The 21,610-nt window shown below is 43.9% G+C and overlaps 1 long non-coding RNA gene across 1 annotated transcript; it reads right to left on the bottom strand.

Moving 5' to 3' along the window:
- Window positions 1-1,782: 1,782 nt before the first annotated feature.
- LOC148004111 (uncharacterized) lies at window positions 1,783-7,668 on the bottom strand. The gene is made up of 3 exons (XR_015628200.1): window positions 7,477-7,668; window positions 6,455-6,548; window positions 1,783-5,948 (listed from the first exon to the last, which is right to left on the bottom strand). It is a non-coding gene; the product is annotated as an uncharacterized LOC148004111 (long non-coding RNA).
- Window positions 7,669-21,610: the final 13,942 nt, after the last annotated feature.

Consider the following 21,610-nt stretch of genomic DNA (forward strand, 5'->3'; position numbering starts at 1 on the left):
AAGTGTGGTGTGAAGGTAAATCTTCGTATTTCATGGTGGGTAATCAATAGATGATATCTGTGGTCAAGAAATCAAGAAACGGAGGCATAAATATATTGCTCAGTGTGGGAGGAAACTGCCAGAAACCCTCAAATCAGAGATGGCTTAAAGTGGTTTTCTCTAGGGAGTGGAATTAGACGTGGAGAGGAGTACAAGAGGCGACTGTTGATTTAATTATGAGAATGTCTGCACTGTTTGATTTTTTTAAAAAAAAAAGTAATATTCATGCATTGCTCTGATTAAAGTATTCTAAAATTCTTTTAAAAGAGAAATAAATAGGGATTTGCATATGGAAGAGAGTCAAAATCATTTGAGAGAGGAGGAAGGGCAGGGTACGGGTGTTGGGTTGGAAAGCAGGTGCTCATGGGAACAGGAAGAAGGACAGATGTCCTCTGTGGAACTGTTTGATGTTCTAAGATTGCAAATCCGCAGGGATGGAGAGATGGCTCAGCAGCCAAGTGTTCTTGCAGAGAACAAGTTTTTTGGTTTGTTTGTTTGTTTGTTTTTGTTTTTGTTTTTGCAATATCTATGCCAGAAGACTCATAATGGCCTTCAAGCTAGTAACTCCAGCTCCAGGGGATCTGATACCTTTGGCCTCCCTGGGCACCTAAATTCACAAGCACACACCTCCACCCACACACCCCACTTAAAATAAAAGGTAAAACTATTTTAAAAGTTCCAGGATTTTGTTGTTGTTTTTGTTCATATTTGAGTGATGTCAATACTTACCCTTGTCCCAAACTCTGTTAAGCATTACACAGTTGGCTATATTCTGGGTCTGGCTTGAGACAGAGTGAAGGGCCATGAGAAGAAGAAAAGAAGGAGAATAAGTAGCAGTGGGATGCAAGCATTGAAAGGGTGATGGAGAAGCACTGACCTCACAGGAACGTTGGGAAGATATGGGTGCTCTGTTAAACAGCAGATAGAAAGATGGAGTCCATTCTCCAGAGCCTGAGGCAGAGCATGCTTGCCTGACATCCATAGTAGCTCACTTGTCCAACCTTCAGAGCAGTCTTCCAGGGTATGTCTTCCTTAGTCCAACAAGCAACATTAAATGTTTGCAGAATGTTGTTGTAAAATTATATATATATATATATATATACATATATATATATATATATATTCCCAACTCCATGGCGGCTTGGTGTTCCAGCTGCCCCATAATCTTAAACTTAATTCACCACAAGAAAGAACACACAGCCCAATAACCTCTGATCCAATTGATAAGATATAATTGCCCACCTAAACATACAAAGTCCTGTATACATCTATCCCTTAAGAATACTCATAACAACCTGTAAATACACAGAGTGGAACCTTAATGTCAGCCTCCATGTTCTCTCCAAGGCTACTCTCCTGCCGTCTCCTCCAGTCTTCCCCTCCTTTCCGTTCCAGTCTCCTCCTCTTCCCTCAAACTTTTCTCCTGCCCATCCTTCCTTCTCGTCCAATGACGGGCCTCGTTCTATCCTGTACCTTCTGTCACCTGTATGACATCCTACAGCAGGACTTGTGTGGGACTTTTTTTTCAACAAGGTCAAAAGAGCACGAAGCCAGCCAGTGCCCAAACAGCCTACAAATGGGTGGATCTAGTCTCTGCTCCTGCACCCAGCTCCTAGCACTTGGCCACATATGGACAACTCCACAGAAGAGTCTATTGCACCTTGCATGTCTTTCAAGGTCAGTAGTGTAGGTTGCTTGATACTTATCAACTGATTGGACAAATGAGTGAATAAATGAATAGATAAAAATCCAAAAGCCAGATCTTTTTTATTCTTTTAAACATCCCCTTAACCCCTCCCCCTCCCCCTCCCCCTCTATATGGATGTTCCCCTCCCCATCCTCCCCCCATTACCGCCCTCCCCACAACAATTACATTCACTCGGGGTTCAGTCTTGACAAGACCAAGGGCTTCCCCTTCCACTGGTGCTCTTACTAGGCCATTCATTGCTACCTATGAGGTTGGAGCCCAGGGTCAGTCCATGTATAGTCCAAAAGCCAGATCTTAGCCTAAGGCTTTCCTTCCCTTCCTCCTCCTCCACCCTCTCTGTTTGTGAAATCATAAAGAAGCCATCTCTCTCTCTCTCTCTCTCTCTCTCTCTCTCTCTCTCTCTCTCTCTCTCTGTGTGTGTGTGTGTGTGTGTGTGTGTGTGTGTGTGTGTGTGTGCGCGCGCGCGCGCGCGTGTTTGCACTCGTGTGTGCTCCAGTAAGCTTGCATCTATGCAGTCAGCAGTGGCTGCCTGTCTCTCTCCAGTCCACCTCCTTCTCTCCAGGCTCACTCTTAACCTTTGCTCTCCTCTGTTCCCACTCCCCTACTCCTCTCTTCCCTTCCTCCCTTACCTCCCTCCAGAGGTCCCAGCCTCAAACTGCTGGAGAGTCTCTTCAAACAGGATTGAAATGGTTTTAAATATTAGAGGATTAGGGGAGACAAACAGACTTGAGGAAGGTCTGTGTTCAGGGATTAGGATCAGAGCTCCCCTGCTCCCTAAGTGTTGGTGGAAGCTATGCTGCCTCTCTCTGGACTCTGGCCTCTGAGCTAAGGCAGCTCAGAGTTCAGTCTCCATGCACCCTACACTCTTGGGCTTGTCCCTCAGCAGCTGGGCATGTCAGACATTTTCAAGGCCAGCCCCAGCCAGGCAGCAGCTGCTGCTTCTCATCCCTAGCCTTGCTCTGCAGAGAACTGCCACACATTGGGATAGCCTGATGCAAATGCTATTTACCAGCTTAGCTGGTAAAGAATTCTCTGTATAACAGCTGAGAATCCTTCTGCCAAACACGGATGAGTCACAGAAGAAAAGAATCCCTATAGCTGGGCTGTAACATGAGCTAAGACATAGCAAGAGACATGATGTGCAGGGGTATACACACATGGCTATGTATAGAAACAAACATCTAATGTATTATGACTTATGTGTTGTCAAAAGTCCCTATTGTGGGCTATAATCCACATATAAGAGTTGGGTTATAATCCCACACATAAGAAGTCTTCTGTTTAGTGAGTAAATGACGCTTAAAGTCTGAGTAAACCCCAAACATCTCACTAAAGGTTTATTTCCCTTATAAGCATCCTTTGTGGGTCTCTCCTAGAAACTCCTGGATGCTGAGGAACAAGATGGTCCAGGTTTTGGCTCTTCACTCTGAAATGTTATAAAATCATTGTGCAGAAAATAAAGCTCTCTTTAGCAGCAGAAATATTGATTCCAGTTGTATAAAGCAGTGTACACGTGTGTGTCACACATAGGAAATGTCAGTTTGGAACTAGAGTGTAGAAAGGAATATGACTTAAAATGATTCAACCACAGATTAAAAGACAGGGGCGTGTGGCAGCATAAAAGTTATGATTCTGCCCATCCAAAGACTCTGCTAAGACGTGAATGGAACCTATATTTTAGGGTAAGATATTTCATATGAACATGTGCAGCCAAGGACTTCCATTCATAGATGTCAACAATTTGTCCAAGCAATGAGAGGAAAGAAAAACTGAGGAAAAAAGTGATCAAGGACGAGGAGATATTTTTAAATGGCCAATGCACTCGTGAAAGGGCACTCAACTCAAAATAATAACGAGGTATACGCAAATTAGAGCCACAACAAAATACTGCCCTATACCCACCACACTGGCAGGAAACAAAAAGTCTGACAGTTACAGACGTGAAGAAGACGAGTTGAGAAGTTCAGCCTCATCTTCGCCAGTCAGAATGATCGGTTTAAACGGCAATGTTTAGTGTCAGCCGATAGGCACAGACTTCTTTCCTGGGTGGGGACCCTAAGGTGCACAGAGGACGTGGCTCGGAGCATCTTTGTCAGCTCGATTGCCTCGAATTGAAAACTGCTCCAGGGGTTGGAGATTTAGCTCAGAGGTAGAGCACTTGCCTAGGAAGCGCAAGGCCCTGGGTTCGGTCCCCAGCTCCGAAAAAAAGAACCAAAAAAAAAAAAAAGAAAAAAAGAAAGAAAAACTGCTCCAATATTTACTGACATCACGTTGAATTAACACGTTAGGGCATATCTGTGCAATGAAAAACTATACACTAACAAAAATGAGCAAACCATAATTAAAATATGAATGAATCTTTAACAAAAAAAAACACTATACTATACTTCTCTGTGGAAAATTAAAAAAAAAACAGGCACAAACCAAAGATATTGTTTGGTTTACATATCTAGAATATAAATACAGTTTTAAAAATACTACGTGGGAAGACAGACTGTGGTATTTGTGTTCCCCTTCAAGAGCAGGAAGTTGAGCACAGTGTGGAAAAGGCAGGGAGTGGGTCGTGTGGGAGGCGAGGTTTCATGTCTTGACCTGGGAGATAGCTGCATGGCTTTCTTGTTACGTGTTCGGGTAAAATATATGTTTATTTTAATATATTTTTGCACGTGTGTTTTTCACAACTAAAAAAAAAAATGGTTTTGAAGTACCATTCTAATCTAGACGGCTCTGTATCTCATTTAAACATTCGTTTTGCTTTGTTTTAGGCCAGACTGGTCTCAGAGCTGCCTCATCTTCCTGCTTTGGCCTCTGGTGCCATGACACATGGCTAAACCTACTCTTTCCAATGGTACAAATGATTAGTTAAAAAAAAAAGATTCCTAAAGCCTTTGGTATATGGGAGGCCTTGCTATTTCTGTTTGGACTTCTCTTGCCTTGCTCCCGCCTTCCCCCTGTCCCTGTCGTCTCTCTGTCAGTCTGTTTAAACAATGAGTGCTTTACCTAACGGAGCAGTGAGAGAAAAACAAAAAACCCAAAGGTAGAGATGGGCAGACCGCAAAGAAGGGCAAGCACGAGTCCAATTTGTAACATTCCAATGAGGACAGATGCCATCGATAAAATAAACAAACCATTAAACAACAAACAAACCATTAGGATGAGAACAGAAGTGTCTACACATTCATAATTTCTTAATTTCAGATCCTTGATGATAATGAGCCCACTGACAGACATTAGTTGGTGTAAGCGGCAAACAGGTGCCAACACAGAGACAAAATCAACTGCTGAGGCTCAGGCTGCAGACAGAGCCTGCCAGGGCTGGAGGAAATGGGCCACCTCATCATCTTGCCAGATGCGTCTGCCCGCCTTCCTCAGAGGCTTCTGCTTAGCAGCCTGGGGGGATGAGAACTGGCTCTCTCTAGCTTTCCTTGCTCAGGGGTTCTGGCTCAGCTGTGGGGGCAGATCTCTGGTAGTCTCAACGTAAGTGCCCTAGAGACTTGTCTGGCAGGCCTTACTTAGAGACATCCAATCGCATCCTTTCCCTCCTTTTCAGAGAGATGCCCCAGGGAAGGAGTGAAACCTGGGGAGGACTGGGGTCTTGCCTAGTCTCTAGCAAATGCTTATTAACCATCAGCAGCTTCCAGTCCTTTCTGATTACCTGAGTGAGTAGGAGTGAAGAATGCTCAGGTGGGGTGCAGCTGACAGGCCCGTGGGAATGGGAGCTGAGCTGTTAGGTGGATCCTCCATCACCCAGACACACTCAGGCACAGGCAACAGGCACCTGTGTCTAGTCAATCAAAATATCTGTCTACCTGCAGCCTCACTCCAGGTCTGTGTTTACCATTATTACAACATCAGACTACCTAGTTTTCATGTGTATAGCCCTCCGGGGACCAGAGGCTCCTAGCAAATATGCAGTCAGGTAAAGGAAAGTCTATTTGTCCTGCTCTTGGGGGGCTAAGTCTCTTGACCTCTGCCATGAGTCTTACCCAGTCACTACCTCTGAGATGCACAGACCAAAGTGTAAATGGCGGGATGGAGGGTGGAATTCTTCAATTTAATGAAATGTATAGAATTTGCTGTTTCCTTTCAGATGAGAAGAATAAGGATTGGGATTAAGGTGTCTTCTTAAATCATCATCGTCATCGTCGTCATCGTCATCATCATCATTATCATCATGATCACCACCGCCATCTCTGGGAAACTGGAGAGATGATTCAGTGGTTAAGAGTAGTGGTTTAGAGTATTGGCTGCCCTTCCTCAGGACCTGAGTTCAATTCCCAGTACCCAAATAGTAACCCACATCTGTCTATAACTACTGTTCCAGGGGATCCAACACCCTCTTCTTGCCTCCATGGACACTGTATGCATATAGTGCATAGACATACATGCAGACAAACACTCAAATACATAAAAAATACAATAAATGAAATCTCTTAAAAATAATTATTAAAAAAATACCCCCATGTCCGTCTAGTCTGCATAAGCCTAGAGATTCAGGTCAAGGCCACCAAACATTGTCTGAACCAGCCTCTTTCCTCATGACCTCCAACCAGGCAGGTTCTATTGTGGGAGGTTTTTGTGACATTAGGTAAGCGTCTCAGGGTGACAAGCCTGCCTTGTTGGGTCCTGAGAGTGCACTAAATGGCCAAGGAATCATGGTTAGAAGTCAGCTCTCCTCATCCAGCCATGGTCAAGATCAAGACTGACCTCAAGTGGATTGTGGCTTCATCTGATTCTCCAAGCTAGTTTCATGATGTTACCTGTGATGTTTCAAGTCTTCTTCCAGTGGAACTGTGGGGTCCTAAGAGGAGGAAAATATCTATTAAACTCACCTATCACATTGTGACAAGTGAGACTCACTGGGGAATGAATGTGTGCTTCTGATAACTAGGCTGGTTCTTGAAAAACTTGTATCCAGAACTACTGAATCCAGAGTTCATGTCCCTGCATATTTATTCTAAGCTGGCATTCTCTCTCTCTCTCTCTTTCTCTCTCTCTCTCTCTCTCTCTCTCTCTCTCTCTCTCTCTCTCTCTCTCTCTCTCTGAGAGAGAGAGAGCGCTTAAGAATGAATGGGGCTGGTGAGATGGCTCTGTGATTAAGGGCACTGGCTGTTCTTCCAGAAGTCCTGAGTTCTATTCCCAGCAACCACATGGTGGCTCACAACCATATATAAAGGGATCTGATGCCTTCTCCTGGCATGTAGGTGGACATACAGACAGAGAACGCCTGTGTTTTAAAAAAAAATACATTAGAAGAGGAAGAGGAAGAGAAGGAGGAGGAGGAGGAAGGAGAAGAAGGAGAAGGAGAAGGAGGAGAAGAAGAAGAAGAAGAAGAAGAAGAAGAAGAAGAAGAAGAAGAAGAAGAAGAAGAAGAAGAAGAAGAAGAAGAAGAAGAAGAAGAAGAAAAGAAGAAGAAGCACTACTACCACAACAACACAATCTGAGGAACATCCAGAAAGATAAAAATGGCATGCTCAGGGTCACTGTACGCTAGGACAGCAGAAGGATGGACCCTTTAATCTAATTTATGGACTTTAAGCCAACCCTGTTACTATTCAGCCTGTGGCTTACTTTGACTCTCCCCCTCCCCCTCCCTACACACACACACACACACACACACACACACACACACACACACACACACTTCTCTCTCATCTCCTTTTTACATTGTCCCATAACCTCTCTTCTAGCACAGAAGGCTCCAAGCCAAACAAGGAATAAGTACCCACCACCCATCAGCAGAAAGAAACTCGGCTGCCCGTCCATCCAGCCGGGATTGCTGGCATCGTGGCCGGGACAAATGTCTGCTTTGGAGCCGGGATCTGGAGATGAGGGATAATAATAAATTGAGAGTGGAACAGGACTGAGCAGTGCACACACCTCCCCATCTGCTCTGGTACAGGCTGCTGGATTTGCCTTAGATTAGGTCTCTGTTTCTGATCTGACAACAGATGCCGGAGCCATAAATAACTGTGTGGTTTTCCCTTGAACTTTCGCTGCCATCTCCTGATGCCTCGTGTCACATTGCATTCTGGGGAGAGGTGCAGTGGAGCATGCCGCCATTTCCTCGGCCTCACTCTGTCCCTCTTTCTGAGTGTGCCACCCCCAACAAGTCCAAGGGCAAGGGCTGAGCTGTTGGCTGTGGTGAGGGTTCCTGTGGAGCACACTGACTGGGGACCAGGAGCCCTGGCCTCTCACCCCAGTCACCCAGCTTGACCCCAGCTTCTCAGGAGTCTGAAGTTGTTGATTTGTCTGCACCTGTGTGAGGTCGTGGGCAAGGCAGATCTCTGAGCAGGCATTTAAGCAGGCAAAGGAGGTGAAAGGAAGGTTCTTCAGGCTGACAGCCTAGTCCTGGAATTCTCCAGACAATAGATGGTTGCACTTGGCACTGAGGCTCCCGCCTAAGGAGTGACAGTAGTATATAAGGAAGAGTCTCTTCCAGCTCTGCAGGGTGTCGGTAACCAACTATCTCTCAGCCTTAATGGTGCATCTTCCCAGTGCTGCTTCCTTCTCTGACTTGTTCTAATTAGGCTCACTTAGAAACTCGGGTTACCCTTGGTACAGACCAGAATGGAACATTCTATGATCAAGAAAAGATAAAGTTGAGCTTTCTCAGCTTGTCTTGGTGATGGTGAAAAAAAATGGATAGCAAGATCACAGGTGCTGACATTGGCAAAAGTTCAGCATCAGGGCCCAATCTACTTCATGCTGACTCTCTGCCTTAAGTCTCCTCCCCCTCCTCCTCCTCCTCCTCCTCCTCCTCCTCCTCCTCCTCCTCTTCTTCCTCCTCCTCCTCTTCCTCCTCCTCTTCTTCTTCCTCCTCCTCCTCTTCCTCCTCCTCCTCTTCTTCTTCCTCCTCCTCCTCTTCCTCCTCCTCCTCTTCTTCCTCCTCCTCCTCTTCCTCCTCCTCCTCTTCTTCTTCCTCCTCCTCCTCCTCCTCTTCTTCCTCCTCCTCCTCTTCTTCCTCCTCCTCTTCCTCCTCCTCCTCCTCTTCCTCCTCCTCCTCCTCTCTCTGCACCTCCTTTTCTCTCTATTCTGTCAATATCACAGTATCTTTACTCTTCCAATTCCCCTATCACTCCTGTCTCAATCTTTTTATCAGACCATCTGCTGTCCTGAAACACTCTCTCCCCCCCTCCACTTTCTTCCTCTCTCTCTCCCTCTCTTCTTGATGTTTCTGTCTTTGGGCGCTTACCTCTGCCTCTTCTTTCTTTTTCTGTGGATTTTCTGAGCCTTCAAAGGGCCCACCCTAGTGTCTTCCTCCTTGCTTTCTCTTAGGGTTTTCTCTATGGTTCTGGGCCTTCTTTCACGGTCTCCTTCATTTCTTCATCCTTAGCCTTCTTTCTTTCCTTTTGTCCCGTTTCATGACCCGCTCCCTTCCCTGCTTTTCTCCATCCAATCCCTCTCCTGCTGTTTGTATCTGCTCCTATGCACTCCTCCAGCTAAGTATCCCCTTGCTCCTGTGTACACCCAGCTTGCCCTCTGCTAGAGTAGCAATGCTTGCCTTAGCATCGTAGTTTCTTCCTTTTTCCTCCTCCAGCACTGCCCACCTGCTTGGAGGGCTGGCACCTATTCCCTCTTTCTGGAGCAAGCTGGACGTGAGCTACATACACCTAAGGGAAGGTAAGACTGAGTCCAAGGTACGGTAACCTAGTGGGAAACCAGAAGTAATGCAAGGGAAAGCAGTGAGAGAATATTCCTGTGGAAGACGCAAGGGCTAACTGGCCCCAAGTAGAGGAGACCAAGGTGGAACTCAGTCAAGTCTGCAGGTCGGAAGAGGCAGCAAAAGATGCCGGAGAGAACAAAATGTGCACAGGTATTTTTCATCTTTTCATAGAGTGTAAAACAATGAAGAAAAGGTTAGGCTGGAGCCTTAGAGAAGGATCTGACTAGAAAATTCAAGAGCAGATGGAAATCTGGACCCAGGAGGCTGCGTGGCTGCTCTATGATAGGTTTGGAAACAGGTTCACTTATGCCAATGGAGTGATTTTTTTAGTGTTGCCCTTCCTTGTGATAGATAACGAGCCCCCCCCCTTTTAGCTCAGACTTCTTACTTCCTCTTCACCTCAGCAACATTCCGACTCTGCACTTGTGACTGCAGATGCCTCATTAGCCCCTGTAAATAGTGATGCAGCCACGCTATGTGAGCCACCTCAGACGTGATTTATCATCCCAATACCCATCTGACACAGCCACTCCAGCCACACTGCCACGTTTTGCCTCCCTCTTCCCCAGTTCCAGGTCCATCGTCATTCCTTTCTTGGCATCCCAGTGGCTTAAATGTCTCAAGGAACTTGGGGGTGCTGAAGCTTGACTCCCACTTACTCACTCATATGTGCCGTCCCCATTTCATCTTTTTTTGGACAGTTCCTACCTGCCAGCTCACTCTTCGCTCCAGGACACACTGGCCAGCCAACAGGAATAGAAAGTAAGACCATGCAGGTGGCCAGCCAAGACCATTCTGTGTTTCCAAGCTTCGAGGCAGTCGTCAAGGTCCGAAGACTGCCAAAGGGCATCTCATTGAGTGAGACATGCATTTTTAATAAACTATATTTGACTTCCATGATGGGCAAGTTATTAAGTCGTTTGACAGCCAATGGCACGAGGAAATGAAAGAATACCTTAGAAGTAGACATTTCTTGGCAGATAAGGGAGAAATTCAGTGAGCTGGAGGCCAATAGAAAAGGAAATGCAAATACAGACGCAATGCGTTTGCGTATCTGCATAGAGTGGAGAAGCCATTAATATAACAGTGAATAGTGGGATTTTTATCAACACTTGACCTGAATGTCTTGAAAACTAGCTTAGCCTTGGAAGGATCACTCCTCCTAGCTCCAACCTGAGCCCCAGTCTTTTGTCTCTGCGTGGAGAAGATGAATTTGTTTTCTGATGTGCTTCTCTCCTCCTTTCCACATCCCTCTGAATTGAGCTGCAGCTTGGTTTTTCCATCACCTTCCAATTCAGAATTATCAGGGATAATGATAAGGAGTAAATGGGCCTCTCTCACCCAGAGGCATTTCATTGAATTGATGGATTCCCATCCAGGCTGGCGGTCTCTCCCCCACCACTTCCGGTGGTCAAGTCAGTGATCTGCATTCTTAGGGACTCCTCTGAGACCCACTTTTCTATGGCTTTTCCTGACCAGCCCAATGGTGGCATCAAGCTTACAGTTTGTCTAGTGCCTGCAGATGGATTGTTCTTTCTGCCTATGTGTTAGTGTCCATCTTTCTCTGCTCTGGGGGAGGTGTCATTTTCTTTTCAGCTTGGAATCTTTTTGTGAGCTCTTCTAGGACTTGGATTTGGTGTTTCCAACCTCTGGCCACAGATTTGCAGTAGATCTAACTGACTGCCTTCCTTTCTGTCACCCTGGTTGGAATGGCCACTACTGGTTCACACTCCTGAAAGCAGGGAATTAGCATTAGTGTCAGGGTTTGGGCTATCAAGCTAGTTGACATGACCTCAAGAAACCAAGGGCATGTGTTTTAGAAAATGCAGATCACTGGCATTTCTCATTTTACTTCTGTTCAGACTCACCCAGGAGTTATGGAGAAACCACTATTCACAGATTCCAGGACACCATGAAGAGATTGCCTGGGATAAAAAAAAGTGGATAAACAATTCAGGGTCTTAAGTCCTTTTTGTCCATGTTTTTGTGAGGTGACAGAGTTCCTCTTTCTTCATCATTCCTCATCATTTACATATAAATTCTTATGTCTGTGACAGTCTTCCTGAGCTGAACCCAAGTCTCCACTGGTGTTATGGTTTCCCTCTGTAGCCCACCCAAGGACTGACTCCTTTTTGCACCAGACTTTGTGCTAGAGAATGTGCTTTCCTTAGTATGCAGTGCTATATTGGGAGTGATTTTATCTTGTCCCTAAAACTCAACCTTGGAAAGTCATGTGTCCGTAACTCCCAGACCTACTGTATCACCAACTGGATGCCTGGTAGAAATCTCTTAATTCCAACTTTGTGTTCATCACCCTCACATGTCAAAAGTGCCTTCCCTCTCAGTCTGACGTCAGTGAACAGTGTGACTAGTGATGAAGTTGCTCTCTGAGTACCTTGTTTTTTTTTTCTTGACTTTTACCATTTGTATTACTTAGATCTGTTTATCTAAGTAAGCTCTATTAGCTCTTCCATCAACAAGACTGACTTTCCTATGGCCCTTTGCTCCAACTCTGCCTCATGTGAATACTCCAAAGACAGACTTGGGGTCCCTAAACCCCTTCATCTGTTCTTCCCAATGTAGCATCTTAATTAATTATCCTTTCCCCATTTTTTGTCATCACTCATCTTTCAAAAAAACTTTATCTCATGTAGGCACACATATGCCATGGGATGCATTTGGAGGTCAAAGGACAGTCTTGGGTGTTAGTCTTCTCCTTCTAGTTTGATATAAGGATTTTTGTTGTTCTTTGATGCATATGGCAGGAAAGGTGACCCTCAACTTTTTGGGAATCTCCTATCTCTGCCTTCCATCTCACTATAGGAGCTAATGCTACTGCGTCTGGGTTATGTGAGTTCTAGGGAACTGAACTCTGGTCCTCAGGCTTGTACAGTAAATCCTTCATCCACTGTGCTAACTCCCCCACCTTATTATCATCTTTTAAAATGGTATAAATTGACACATGGCTGAGCCTAGCCCACTAGACGGCTAGAGCCCAGACTTCTTCACTGTAACTAGTTTTAGCAATACATTGCAAAGACACGTACTGGAACTTGTAACTCGGTGGCTACGAACTCTTCAAAGGCTTCTCTATGAACTGAACCAAGACCCAAAGCCCTCGCACAGCTTTAACGACTTCAATAACCTTGATTAAAGCACCCAGCCATCTTATTGTTAAGCACAGCTCCTTTCTCTCACTACTCTATAACCATATTCTCTTACTATATGTTTATCAATTGTAGGGGGACTGGCCTCATTTTTGTCTGGGTTATCTAGAACCACATCCCATCAACTATTGGCTTTCCTTTCTCTTCTGACTTAGGTCTCTTCTTAGCTCTAGTATTACTTCCTCAAAGAGGTGTTCTCAAGCTTCCAAACCTTTGCCCAATACTTGGAATAAACCCTCCCTGCTGCTCTTCCGAATGAGAACTTTGGACTGCCTGGCAGCATGCTAGCATTCAGTTGTTTAATTGCTTATGGGCTGTCTCCCCCTCTGGACCGGACTTTTGTTTTTCACTGTTGACTTCCTAGCTTCCAGACCAGGCATGTGGCTGCTGTTCAGCAAGTATTTGTTTAATGTACGAAAGAATAATGGGAATGGATAGCTGTAGGCTATGAGGGAAGATTGAGAAATGCCATGTACGGCTCATGAAGTTAGCACCAGAGAGAAAAGGAGAGAACAGGACCCATCCTGGGGATCCCAGAGAAGGATAGATCCAAATAGCTCCTTCCCAATGAGTGCAGAAAGGAGATAAGATAATACAGGCTCCAGAAAATTAAAATAAGAATTTAGATGACAAAAAAAAAAATTCCCCTGCCACCGAACTGGGCACCTTTCAGGGAAAGTAAGCAAAGAGTGGATTTTACAGTCCGTGCCTCAGTCTTCTGCCTCATGGATTCATGGAAATGGTCTCAAAAAGAGGGAAATTTGCAAATGTAATCCCCAATATAACTTCTCTGACAGGACAGTGAATCCATAAATACAGTGAGGCAAAGGGACTCCTACAACTTCTGCTACTGTACCAAACTCCTTATTAATGGTTAATTGCTTCAAGAATTTCCCTACAAGCAAGCACCTCCAGTTCCTAGTTACCCTAGGCTTACTCCTCACTTGAATATTTGTACCTTTGACACAGAACTTGTTCCAGAGTGAGTTTGTTTCCTGTTTACTCGTCCATTCCCTACATTTGACTGTGAAAGAAATGGTCATTTTTTTTATTCACCTTTGCATAACACATGTGGTGTCACTTAGCAAACAACAGCTCCTTCAAGGGCCAGCTCTCTAAAGCAAAGAATTGTTGAGCGATGGGCTCTTGTTCCTTTCTCTCTCCTCTTGCCCAAGATGTTGAGTTGTGATGCTAATGTTCTTTGCTCTCCAAAACCTGCATATGTGTATTCGAAGTCCACCTGCGCCCTTGCCCCTGGCTCTGCCACAGCAAAGCTTTTGCAAACCCTGTCTTCCTGCCACCCAAGCCCACCACCTCTACTTCTGTATCTCATCCTGCAAGCCTCACCTTAGACCTTAGAACTCCTTTGCCTAAATGGGGGGGGGGGTGTGCAAAGATAACCATTCATCCCTTAGTTGTAGAAATGAGTTCTAAGCAGTAAGCTTTCTAGATAATCATATTTGATGAGGTATATTGATCAAAGAGGACAGTGAGACGAAACTGCTCACTCACCTCAACTTTCTAATCTTGGTCTATGGTAGGACCCTCTGCCTGGTTACCTTCTCTTGGTACCGGTGTAACCGCACAGGTGCACCTGTGAAGTGCATTGGCTCTTAGGCATTGTGGGAATAGAGGGGATGTGTGTAGGAGGGAGCCTCACGCCCTGTCTTCTCAGGTTTTCCATTTCTTCCACATCAACTTAAAACCTATCTCTCGGAACTCATCTCGTCTACAAGACCTCATAACAAGTTCATTTCTCATTGACTTGCTGACATAGCACATTAAAAATTGGACCAGTTTGTGGGTTTATAGAAAATTGATTCATCATCTTCCTTTTCTCGTTCCCCAAGGTTATACAATCATGAACAGAACATGGGAGGGGGCAAATCTCTCAGACACAAATCGACTTCTTCCCCTCCGTTTCTGTTGGGCAAATCTCTAAAAATGACCATGCTCAGAGGCAGCTAGCTGCATTAGTGGGCTATCTTCCCTTCTCTCTACTCAAGTAGTCTTCCCCAGTGGAGTGTTCTGAGAGGCAGAAACCCTGCTTCTCTTGTTCCACTAACAGCAGATTGTGTTGAGCACTTGGGAGCTGGTGGTCAGAGAGTTCCTTCTCACCCTCGGTACCTCTAGTGAGAAGCATCTCTTCTATGACAACCATCATTAGCTGTGCTTCTTTCTTTCACCAAATTTCTCCAGTTATAAAACACTTAGAAGAGAGATGGCTCTGGTTCGCTTGAGTTTGTCTTCTGTTGCTGTGACAGAATACCCAAGACCAGGACAGGTTTTGAGGAAAAGGTTTTTTTCTTATGGTTCTCCAGACTAGGGAGTTCAAAAATTGGAGGTCACATCTTGAAAGGGCTCTTTGCCTTCAGCTCTCCTATAGCACAGCCCATCCACAGTTCTAGTTTCATTGCAATTAGTACTATAAATAATGAGCGCTATCTATGTAGGCATTGTACTAAATGCTTTATGCACATTATCTGTTACATAAACCATAAAAGGAAGCCATTACTACTATCTCTACTCTTCACCAAAAGACTGATACCTGAGGAATGTTGCTGTCTTTGCCTTCTCACAAGACCATAAACTCTCCATGGAAGAGAACAAGATGCAGCTTTGTACCCTCCTTGGGGTATAAACATATCTGATAGATCACCACAGAAGTTTTTTTCCTACAGAATCATATATAAAATCACCTTTCATTGCTGTAGTAGAAAAGGCTCTAGAGTATAAAGTTCATGCATCTCTATGTCCAACTTTGACTCCTGTGAAAGAAAAGAGATTGGAGATGGAGAAGAGAGAGAGAGAGAGAGAGAGAGAGAGAGAGAGAGAGAGAGAGAGAGAGGAGAGATATCCTGGGCCTTCATTCACAAAGCAGCAGTAAATACTTTGATGTACTCTGTGTGGTCAAAAGGTCATCATTTTGAAGAGAAGATTGCATGTGTTTAATCCTGGCCTGAAGGTTGACCAGTAGGCCTCAGGAACCTTGAAAGTGGAGAGACTCAATCTCCCAACTTACCCAAAGAGTTGAGACTGGTCAACAGGAAGGAGGGGTAACACAAAAGGTCATGCAGATCTTGTATCCATGTTTATGTTTATGACCTGTATGCTGCATACTTCATTCTTGTCATGGACCTGATTGGCTGATATGTCAAATAGGCATTGACTCATGACTAGAGACAGCAGGCTCCTGAGGTGGCTGAATTCACCCTGTTCTTTCCCAGTCAGTAGGCTGCTGTGCTCTAACCAGGGGAGCTGAGTTCTGATCCTTAGTATTTAGATGTTCTAGTGATTTCTGGTCCGCTAAATCAGTGGATTGACAGCTTGTTGAGTATCATTCCCTGTGTGTGAATTTTGATATCTCTTTGTGTGCCTTTCCTTTCTTGAAGGCAATCTAACCAAAGTACATGCTATACTAATACTCTAGGTATATGTTTTATGTGAATAATTAAAAACTTCATCCTCCCTCTTCTCATTTGTAAAATAGGGATCATAGTGCTTGTCCCAATTATTTTAGAGGGCAGTGTTGAGAATTCCCTGTGGGGATGCATAGAAAGCTCTGTAGGTTTAAAGTGCATCCCAAACCATACTTGTTAGGTTGACAGCATGAATCTGTTGGACCCAAAAGTGATTTTATAGTCTTGACTCAAATTACCATTTTGAATAAAACATAAAAGTTAAAGTTATTTCTAGAATGTCTCACAACCCCTGTCACCTGCTGTTTCAGGGAGGTGGGATACAGGGTGCTAAGTCACTTGACCAGCATACGGGACCACTTACTAACCTAGCTGTTGAACAGAGTGTACAGTGTGTAGCGTGAGCAGCAGGTCAATGTGCCATCCATGAGTCTTTTAAGGCTCAGTCATCTTGTGTGAATGAACAGAACAAAGAGATGTTCATTGCTATTCATTGTTCATAGCTTTACAGGTAGACTCAGGTTCAGAACTTGGATGTCACCTCACTACCTCAAAAATCTCTCCTTAGTCACCTCTAATGGTGAAGTAGACTAATGCTTATTTCACTGTTGTCCAGTTTGTTTCTCTCTCTGTCTGTCCTTTCTGTCTGTCCTTTCTGTCTGTCCTTTCTGACTGTTTGTTTGTCTCTGTCTCTGTCTCTCTCTGACTCTTTGTCTCTCTGTCTTTGTCTCTATTTCTGTCTCTCTCTTTTCTCTCTCTGCCCTTCTTTCTTTGTCTTCTCTCTCTCTCTCTCTCTCTCTCTCTCTCTCTCTCTCTCTGTGTGTGTGTGTGTATGTGTGTGTGTGTGTGTGTGTGTGTGTGTGTGTGTGTGTGTCTTTGTCTCTGGCTGTCTGCATGTATATGTATCCAAGTGCTTGTGCGTGTGTATGCAGAAGTTAATGCTAATTCCTCTAGACTGACTGGCCAGTGAGTTCCAGTGATACACCTGCCTCTGCCTGCCTAGTTTTGGGACTACTGCATGCAGTACCATGATATGCACGTAGTATTATGATACTCAGATTTTTACATGATAGATGTGGATCCAAACTTATGTTCCCATGGTTGTGCAATAAGCATTTTACCCAGGCAGCCATCCATTCATTTTTGATGAAGAGGCCAGCCATTCTTTCAAAGGCTTGTCTTGCCAAAATTGAAGGACTAGCTTCTTTGCTTATGGCCTCCTTAAATAGTCACAGAATCTCTTGGTTAGAGCAAGGGAACCCAATGATGGTGCCTGTTTCTCTTCCCCATATATCTCAGATTCTGTCCACACTTTGCCTTGTTTTTTCTGCATGTTCTGGGGGACATATGGGGTTCTTCTTCTCTATCTCCTCCTTCTCCAAAGTGCCCCTACTTCTGGCCTGAAAAGCTGCATTTATCTCAATGTCATTTCTTCAAGATGTGAGCTGGAACAAATTTGAAGCAGCTGCTTCGTTTCTAAGTGTCCTTTAGGGACCCCCTCGGCAGACAATTTGCAGAGTATAATGATGACATTCTAACGAGCATTAATGTACATGTTGTCATTTTTCTGTATTTACTCCTCCCACAGGAGGCATAGCTCTGAGAAGGAGACACAAAAAAGCTGGGAGATCCAAAGAAAGTACTCTGGGCAAAGCGTCACCACCATCTCACTAGCTGGGAACAGTCACACCTGAGGAAAGAAAGCCTGCAAGGGTCAACAGGGATAGAAAATTCTGGAAGACAAGAGGATGGAAAAGGGGAACAAAGGTAGAAAGAAGCCTTGGAAACAGACGAGGTAGAGGCTTGGCAGGAGACAAAGTCTTCTAAGTTGATTCAGGACTCAGAACACTCTTAATTATCCTAAACACATTTTCTTCAACCAACAACAGTGAGCACTGTATGTTGCATCAGTAAATCAATATCCATTCATTTGTCCATTCAGTAGGTAGTCATGGAATCATTCCCACATCGCAGACATGGCGGCAGGGACCAATGGTACAACAATAAATGAAGAGAACAAGAATGTCTTTTAGAATTTAACTGATGGTGGATGAGTAAGGCCTAGCACATGGAACATCACTGTACTACTGACTTGTCACAAAGCCATGAGGTATATTATGGATGAGGGATATAAATTCTTATGGCTTTCACTGTGCGCACAGCTGAGCCAAATCTTCTGCCCATGTCTGGTCATCATAGGAAGATATTTTACCTTTATATACATACATACATACATACCACATACATACACACATTTTATATATGTATATGTGTGTGTGTGTGTGTGTGTGTGTGTGTGTGTGTGTGTGTGTGTGTATTCTTTTTGAAAGGACATAGTGGGAAGACGATGAACTCCAGTTTTGTGGTTCCTAGGAGCTCTGTGGGTTTCAAAGGTATCTGCCAAGAGCTCTCAATCAAGATATATTGAACATCAAAAAATCAAGGCACATCCCTTTGTTGGATACTGTCCACTTAAGAGCCTTTTAGGAACATACCACTCACCATCTTCTCTCCTGGAGACATTTTTCATGCCATTCTGAATATATAAATTATATAAGATAGAAATACAAACTAGACATTTGCTGATAATAAGTCATATAAAATGACTTTAAGATAACCATTTTGGATTTGGAGAGATGAGTCAATAGCTAGCAGCACTCGCTGCTCTCCCAGAGGATCAGAGTTCAGTTTCCAGCACCCACATGACTGCTCACAACTATTCTGTCTCCATTGCCAATAGATCCTGCTTCTGGCTTCCATGGGCACTAAAAGCATACGTGTATGTGGTACACTTACGTGCACACAAGCAAAAGGTGCTCATATACACAAAATAAAAATAAAGAAAATCTTTTTAAAAGATAATTTACCCTTTAGTAAAACTGAATGTGAGCTTGCATGTTATTGCTTTGCCAAATGTGTGCTTATGGATTATTACATAAAGAATGAGACCTTGGTTGACTATTTGATACTGCAGAACATAGAGTATCATGAAAAATTTTTTAGAGTTGATTAATATTTGATTTCAAAATCATTAAGGCTGAGAATCCCACTTAAACATATAGCACAGGATAGTATATGTATGGGCCGTTTCAGAAATTGTTAGAAATTCTTTCCTAAACCCAAGCCAACTTTATTTAATGACTTTTTAAAAATGTAACTTAGCTCATCAACGCAAACAGTAAATTTTTCAGACAAACTGTCTATTCCATATGGCCCAGGGTATAGTAACTGGATATTTACTTACTGAGAGATAATGCTGAGAAAAGCCTTTGTTTTCTATAATTAAGCCATTATGGTTTTGTAAAAGCACAAAACTGTATAGAGAGTAAAATTCCCAAGAACCTTAACATAAAATAGTCTTGAGTCAGATGCAAGGGATTCCGGGTAGCACTGGCAGACTTGCATGACATGACGGCATGCATGGCTCAAATCATGGGTGCTTGCATGGCTAGAACCAAGGCTGAGCTGACATTGCATGGTGAAACATCGACGGGTGCTGCCGGAAGACCCTCTCAGATTCAGCTCATGTGTTTAGTTTTGTAATTACTTTTTGTTCATTGTTCACTCAGAAACCTTTTGCTGCTGTGGAAATTTTGTGACCTCCTTGCCATATTGACTTAGTTAACATCATGTGGGTTCAAGCTTCATGGAGTAAGCAGCCATGTTCATTAAACACCCGGCATCTGGGAGTGGGGAAGTGTCGCGGACCGATCCGAGCCTCTGTTCTCCCGCTGAGTTCTACAAATACTCCATAATGTATGTTCACTAATTAATCATCAATTCACAATTAATTCCACATGTATATGGTTCATCCCCATTTTCAAAGCGTCTCTATTCATTATCCTTGTAATAACTCCACCAGGTGAAAAAGACGGAGTAGCACCTCCTGTGCACACACGAGGGAGCAGGAGCTGGAATATATTACTTTCCGGGAAATTATCCAGCAAGAACACAACAACAGCAGAACTTCAAAACCTAGATTTGCAACTCAGTTCTTCCTAAAGCACTGAGGTTTCCACAGGCAGAGTCATAAACACACACACCCCCTCATTCTACAGACAAGGAAGATGCTGGGGTATCCAGGCAGTAGATGAGGACATCAGTTGGCCTATTTCCATATTCTTCCCCCAAAGTGGGGCCACTTTACATGAATGTTGGATTTATTTGTGCTGATTGTCACTCTGGTCTTTGTCTTTAAGAGAGAATCCTTGGGAATAATTTTAAGGTCAAACACTAGCAAACGGTAAGGTTTGGTATAGTTCTTGGGGGGAAAGTCACAGCCCAAGCTAAATCTCTGTGGGACGACAGTCCCTGGGCTCTCAGAGGAGCTGAGCCTTCGCAAGCACAGAGAAAGGAAGGTCCCTTAAACAAGCAAAAGGGAAGATTCCTTACTTGTCTGTGGGTGAAGGATAAGGTCACACTTTTTCCTCTCCTGCCCATAGATCTTATCTGGGTGGGATTGTATCGAATAAATAATGTATCAGAAGATCTGTCCCCTATTACATTAGCTCCATCCGGAGCCAAAGCCTAGCCCCGGTGTGTGACAAGTACTAAGAAATGGCAGTGCTTGTCTGTGGAAATTTTCTGGCAAATTTTCCGAACCCAGATTAAAAAGTAAATTAGAATTCTTCTGAAGAGTTACTTTCAAGGGTTTTTATCCACTGACGTGTGTATGCAAGATTGTAGCTTTGCCAAAGGGGAAGAGAACGAAGCTGGAGGAAGAATAACAAAACAAAATAAAAAAAAATCAGTATGCAATTATCTGTCTGAACAAGGCTATCGTTGGAAAGGCACCTAATCAGAGATGTCTCAAATTTACTTAAAATACAGTGGGTGATATAAAATGTATTTATAATGTGCCTCTTATGCACCAATAGAATTGTTACCAGAACCAAAAAAAAGTTGTGGGAGACAGGAGCTGTAAAATGGATAAGCCGGAATCCAATCAGTTATTAATGATTGCTGAATAAAATACAGCTTTGTGGGTGAGGAGGAATGTGTTGTTTTGTTGGGGTCCAGTTGCTTTGTTTGTATGTGTGAATATGGATCCCTGTGTTTGTATATATATCGCTGTACATGTGTGCACATGCACATGGAGGACAAAGACAAGAGGTGTTGTTCTTCAGGCATCATCCACTTATTTACTCATTCATTGATTCATTCATTAATTTGTTCCTTTATTATGATGCAGGATCTCTCATTGGCCTGAAATTCATTAAATAGGTTAAGCTGCCTGGCCAGAAAGCACCAAAAATCCTTTTATCTCTGCCTCCCCAATCCTGGGATTACACCATACTTGGCTTTGTTTATGTGGGTTCTGGGGATCAAACCCAGATTCTCATGCTTACAAGATTAACACCTCAATGACTAAGCCATCTCCCCAACCCTTGACCAAGTCTCTTAAAGGCTGTGTAGGTTGAAGGCTGATGGCTCTCACTCCCTTTGTGTGTTCCGATTGTGTCCCACAGCCCTCTACCTTCAACGTCTTGCTCCATTCCTTCTGTCTCTTGGCAGCTCTTCAGTTTTATCTTACAAACCTTTTCCAATCTGTCTCCACACTAAGCTTAGTGACCTTCTACTTAGCAAGCCTGACTACCATCTCCCTGCTTAA

Source organism: Rattus norvegicus, chromosome 8, assembly GCF_021556685.1.
Source record: "Rattus norvegicus strain SHRSP/BbbUtx chromosome 8, alternate assembly SHRSP_T2T, whole genome shotgun sequence".
NCBI lineage: Eukaryota > Metazoa > Chordata > Mammalia > Rodentia > Muridae > Rattus > Rattus norvegicus.